The sequence below is a fragment of the Suricata suricatta genome, chromosome 2, assembly GCF_006229205.1.
Source record: "Suricata suricatta isolate VVHF042 chromosome 2, meerkat_22Aug2017_6uvM2_HiC, whole genome shotgun sequence".
In the NCBI taxonomy this organism is placed as follows: Eukaryota; Metazoa; Chordata; class Mammalia; order Carnivora; family Herpestidae; genus Suricata; species Suricata suricatta.
Genome location: NC_043701.1, coordinates 184938189 through 184943733, shown reverse-complemented (window position 1 = coordinate 184943733; position 5545 = coordinate 184938189).

The window sequence follows — 5545 nt, the reverse complement described above, 5'->3', positions numbered from 1 at the left end:
AGTTTATTTGAGCAGAAGCCGGTTCCGTTGGGCAGTGCCAAATCGGAAGCGGTTCAGAGCGGCTGATGGGAGGCGGGGGTGGGGAGGGGGGAGGTACAGACAAGGGGGGGAAGCAGAGAGAGAGGGAGACGGGCGCAGCAGGCTCTAGGCTCCGAGCTGTCAGCACAGAGCCTGATGCAGGGCTCAAACCCACAAACGGTGAGATCACGGCCTGAGCCGAAGTGGGACGCTTAGCAGACCGAGCCCCCAGGCGGCCGGTCGTCCTTAGTGTTTTGATTGATGTTGCACCTCAGACATTCACTGGCTAGCTCTCGATTTGCTTAAGTAGACTTCCAGGGGGTCAGAGCCACCAGCCCAGTGGCCTCCTTGTTTAATTAATTTAACAGCAGGGATCTGAATTACCTGGGTCATAGATCAGCGCTCCATTTCAGTCTCCTAACAAGAATCTCATTTTATACTTAAGAGAGGTAGAGAATTGAGCCTTAAGTCTGACAAACACAGCTAGAGAAATCGTATGAATTTCGATTTGATGTATCAGGATATCCTCTCATCCATTAACTTATTACCATGGCCCAAACTACTCTACCTGGACGGACATGTGATCGATAAAATTGCGCATAGTCACAAAGCAAGTTTTCACCTCGCTTCCTTTTATAAAAGGAGGAAGAGATTTTCTTAAACCTGTATTTTTTTTTAAACCTGAATCTTCAAGATATGCAAATGGCCCCAATTCTCAGCTGCCTGTTGCAGGGTAGAACTGACATTTATGTGCATAATTTCTAATTTCCTAAGATCCATCCGCCCAAATTGTTTTGTTTGCAGCGAAACAATTAGGACAGAAGGTGTTTCTGGGGCTTAATTAGCGACCAGCGGGCAGAGCGGGTGACCTCCAGCCGCCAGCAAGTGACATCTTTCCCGGGCTGCTCATCCATCACGACTCATCAAATGATTTGACCCTCATTATGATAAGAGCCCGCTCCAGGGGAGATGGTTCTGGTGGAGGATTTTGTTTTTCACATTTTGGTCGACTGTGAGTCATTACGGATTTGAATTTATTAATACCTGTTTCTGGTCTGAAATAGAACAGTTAAGCATTCCAATTGATACCAATTAATTTTTCAAGAGGCGAATGAATCACATGACTTTTATCACACAGCTGCCGCATTTAGCCGCAGTTAGTTCTAGAAGAGTGTGTGTGTGTGTGTGTGTGTGTGTGAGGCAAACAGCCGGGCGCATGGTGTCAGACGGCCCCCGGGGCCCCGAGTCGATGCTGCCAAAGGCTCGAAGCCACTGTCACTCAGCCGGCAAGGCCGAGCGTCCCCTTCACTCTGCTAGCGTCGCTGGGACGTTCGGAAAAAGCCCGGAACCATTTCCTAACGATCCGGCAGCGCGGCCAGTCCGGGCAGGGCTCTGGCTCCAGTGGACACGCGGTCGGCTGCGAGCAGGCCCCCGCGGGGCTGAGGTGCACGGAGGGGCGCCGACCTCGGCCTGCAACCCGCCACCTGGCCCGCCGTGCAGGGGCCTCACTGGGGCTTGGCTTGGAGGACGCTCGCACTGGTCCCCGGGCTTCCGAGTCCACAGCCCATGAGACCCTCAGCTTGCACCACGGTCACCTGCGAGAGGCCCTGCCTTTCCCGGGCCATCCGGGCCGTCCGGGCCGCACACCTGGCCTGCGGGGGGCACAGGTGCGGGGGCGGGGGAGGCTGCAGGGAGATGGGGGCGGGGAGCCTGGGGACCCACGCTCGCCCAGCCTCACCAGGCGGGCACCATCTGTGTGAACTACCCGCCGCTGCTGTGCCACGTCACCACCAGGTAGCCGCTGCCCGCACCACCAGCTGAGGTGCTTACGTCCTGGTGGAGCTGGCAGACGTGGCTCCGGGCCCCTTGCCCCCCTCCAAGGGCAGCAGCACGGCATCCTCAGATCCTTCTGGGGACTCTTCTGCCTTCCTCCTCTGCAAGGAAGGGTCCTTCTGGTTAGACTGGGCCCACCTGCCCGACCCGGGATGCTCTCCCATCTCAAGGTCAGAGGCTTGCAAACCCCCCTTTGCCAAATAACCTGATACATTCACAGATTCCAGGGACCGGGTGTGGCCATCTTTGGGCTCAGCATTCTGCAACCCACTGGCTTTACAGTCATGTTACAAACAAGGGGATAAACAAGACATGGATTAATTAACTTGCCCAAGGTCACCCTTCTGTCAGGCGGGGGAGCCTGGTGTCCACCCCAGTGGGTCGGACTCCACCTTCCAGGGGGAGCAGCCGCACAGGCTCCTGGTGGGCTGCGAGCCTGCCAGGGGAGCGTGTGTCTCCCGCGCCCGACACACCCAGAAGCAGGTGCGGGCGGCTTTGTCCCCAGCCTGCGGCAAAGGGGCACGGACGTCACTTGGCTTCAACTGCTTTGTAAACATTTTAGCCATTTATATTCAGGACGGATGTACAGTGATAATGACGTGCATTCTGCCAAGTAGGACACAGAGCCGTCCCCGCGAGTCCACACAGCTGTGGCTCCCCAGGCTTGTTTGCTCAGGGACTTCGAGCAGAGCTCCAGGCCGCAGTGGGACCAGGCGGCCGGCTCAGCAACCTGTCCTCCACGCTCCAGTGTGGGCGTCCCCTGTCCCCAAGCGCCAGGTGGCAGAGCCCCCGTCCCAAGCAGAGTTCACCCGTCCAGGCTATTTGGGAGGGACACTGACCTTCACATGGGACCTGAGTCCCACACCCGGCAACATGTGGGGGCCCCTCGCCCGTGCCTCCTCTTTGGGGGATGAATGACCCAGACCCGAGATGGGGCAGATGAGTGGGGATAGGCCACCCCTCCAGGAAGCAGGGTCCGAGAACCTGCTGAACTAGTAGAATTTTCAGGCAGCCGGGGCAGGCCGGGCCTGCCTGCGCTTGATTCTTAAAGCCTTTCTTTGTTCAAAGTGGCATTTCTTTAGTTTTGAGGGACATTGAACCTTTGCAAGGGTTTCTCGGCCTTTGGTTTTGTTTTGTATTCCTGTGACATGCTTAGGTCTTAGACTTTTTATTGAAATATATGGACTGTTGAAGTATCAGCATTTGGGCTTCAGCACGAGTATGGGCATCGCAGCGGGGTCTTCACGGGGCTCTGTGACGGTCACCTCTCGGTTCCTGCAGCTGGGTGGCCAGGACGGCAGGGCTGAGAATCAGCTGGGTTCTGCTACGCCGCTGAATTAGCGCTGCTGCGGGGCTGTGTCCTGTCTGCGCAGCTGTCAACCCGGAGAGGCTGGAGGAGCAGAGTTCAGCGTTTCCTCTGGAGCCGAATGCCTTAGGCTGTCACCCCCCTGCACTGTGGACCCAGGAATGCAGGGGGGACGGGGGCGGGAAGGGGAGGGAGGAGGACATTCGGTCCCTTTCAGACCAATCATCTGTGTACTTGGGGACCGGACAGCCCGGCCCCGGGCTGGACCCTGGCCCCAGCTGGGAGCAGCAGGCCCAGGGCAGGGCCATGCATGTCGTGGGTGTGGGGGAGGGGCAAAGTGAGTCCCAGACGAGCGGCACACAGTGCAGGCCCTGGGTCGGCCCTGGGATCCCTCGTGGCCTGGAGCGGACGCCCCCACCCGCCTCTGCCAGCGCCCTGACCCGGTCTGGGGGACTGGTTTCGGGGCTGGTGGCGGGGCAGAGAGGGCACCCCCTCGCCCTCTGTTTGCCCAGGGCGCCGTTGTCTCGGGGCCGCCTTCCTCTGCGTCTCCGAGGGAACTCGGGCTTCCGTTCTCCCCGGGGCCTCCCAGGCACCCGTCCTAAGGAACTACAGGACAACAACTTTTAAACGAATGACTTGTGTCTGTGGCAAATTCCGTGGATTTTAGGGAAAGGTAGAGAAGTGAGGTCAGAGGCAGAGCGGGACCTGTCAGAGCTGGGCCCCCGTCAAGGGAAGGAGAGGCCGATGAGCGCCGCCTTCTGTGCGCCCCGAGGCCGCCCGGACCCCGGCTCCGGGGCCCACACGCTCCCGCAGAGCGCTCTGGTCCTCCGTGAGGCTCCCTCCTCCTGCCTCCCCTCTCCCTCAGCTGGGCTTGCTGATAAGAACATCTTTGTGCACACTTATTTCTCTTAGGAGCGTCCTTACAAGTGTTTGTAACGTATGAATTTGTGCTGTTAGAACTGCCAGGTCGGAAGGCGCATGCCTTCCAGATTTCCCTCCGCGAAGAGAACCCAGGTCCCGGGCCCGCGGACGGACTCTGCAAGCACCAGACACCAGCTGCGCTGGACTCTTAAAGGCTTTCTTCGTTCAAATTGGCATTTCTTCAGTCTTGAGGGACATTGAACCTTTGCAAGGGTTTCTGGCCCCCGGTTTTGTTTTGTATTCCCGTGACATGCTTATGTCTTAGACGTTTTCTTGAAGTATATGGACTGCTGTATCAGCATTTGGGCTCCAGCACGAGTATAATATTTTTCTCATCTTTTGATTTTTTTCCATGAAAACTTGGTCCTGCATTTCCTCTGATTGGACGAAGTGTACGGACTTGCCACCTGCCAGTGTAAACATTTTGAAGCAGACGATTCGGTGGCATCAACTTCCTTCTTAACGTGGTGCAGCCACCACTGCCTCCTCCGAGCCCCTCTCTGCAGTCCCCCCAGCAGCTCCGTCCCGCGCCCGTCGCTGGGGGCTCGCCTGCTCGCTCGCCTCCTGAGTGGAGCCACGCGGTCCCGGTCCTCCCCTGCTTGTGTCTGACTTGCTCGCGGAGCCTAGTGTCCTCGTAGTGTCCTCGCGGCTGGTCCAGCCTGTGGGCTGTGTGGACTTCCGCCCCCGTTTCCAGCTGAGGAGCGCTCCGTCGTGTGGGTGGGCCCATGTCGCGTCCTTTCGCCCGTGGACGGACACTTTGTTGTTGCCACCGTGTGGCTATTACGAACTGTATAAACATCGCCGCACAAACACCTGTTTCCAGTTCTCTTGTGTGGATGCCGAGGGGCTGAACCTCCGGCTCCAGGGCCAGTTCCAGGTCACAGCGGTGACGCCGATTTCCGTTCCCAGCCGCAACACGCGAGTCCTGTCATCCTTCTCCATCCCTGGTTGAACTGCGGCCTGGGTTCTGTCGTCAGCACGAGGGTCCCCGCGGTGGTGACCGCCAGCGCCGTGCGGGTGAAGGGGGCCCCGTGCCGGTTTGACCGGCATCTCTCTGATGGCTAAGAGTGTGCGGCCTCTGGTCCCGCGCTCCCTGGCCGTTCAGATGGTTTCTTTAGAGAAACCTGCATCCCTGTCCCTTATCCCTGTTTCAGTTGGGTGGCTGCTGTCGGGGTTTGTGGAGTGGCTGTGGAGCGGTGGGAGTTACGCCCGCTCTGGAAGCCAATTCCTCGTCAGATGTGTGATGCGCAGGCATTTTCTCCCATTTCGTGGCCATAGTGTCCTTTGATGTACAAACGTTTTAATTTAATCAAGTCCCATTTATCTGTTTTTTTTCTTTTATCGCCTGTGTTTTGGTGTCATAGTGAAGAAACCATTCCCAAATGCAAGGTCAAGATCCCCCCACGTTTTCCCCCGAGAGGTGTATGGTTTTCGCTCTTCCCTTTATCTCTCTCATCCGTTCAGCAT